Source organism: Cariama cristata, unplaced genomic scaffold (assembly GCF_000690535.1).
Source record: "Cariama cristata isolate BGI_N322 unplaced genomic scaffold, ASM69053v1 scaffold438, whole genome shotgun sequence".
Lineage (NCBI taxonomy): Eukaryota > Metazoa > Chordata > Aves > Cariamiformes > Cariamidae > Cariama > Cariama cristata.
The window spans coordinates 137,912-138,283 of NW_009632641.1; positions in this window are offsets into that span (position 1 = coordinate 137,912).

Consider the following 372-nt stretch of genomic DNA (forward strand, 5'->3'; position numbering starts at 1 on the left):
TTGGCTCAGGCCGGCCATTGTTCTATTTCTGCCACCGCTGGGCCACGCGGGTGTCGATTCAAATGCAAATGAGTTATCGCTGCTGCTCCCGCCAACTTTGCCCAGGCGCCTGGCTGAGGGAGAGCTGGCCAGGGAGAGGAGAGGGGCGCGGGGACAGCGACACTGGTCCGGGCTGGGGTAATTCAGACTAAACCTTCAGGGGCTCCCGGCCCCTCGAAAGGTGACTTACTCAGTTTGATGGTTTGTAAGAGGCTGTGTTTCCCCCCCGCCCTGCCAGAAAGCCCGAAGCGCAGAGATATTTCTTCATTTCTTGTTCCACCTGCCGTTGGCTGCCCGAACGCAACTGCTCAAACTCGGCGGCGTGCAGCCCCC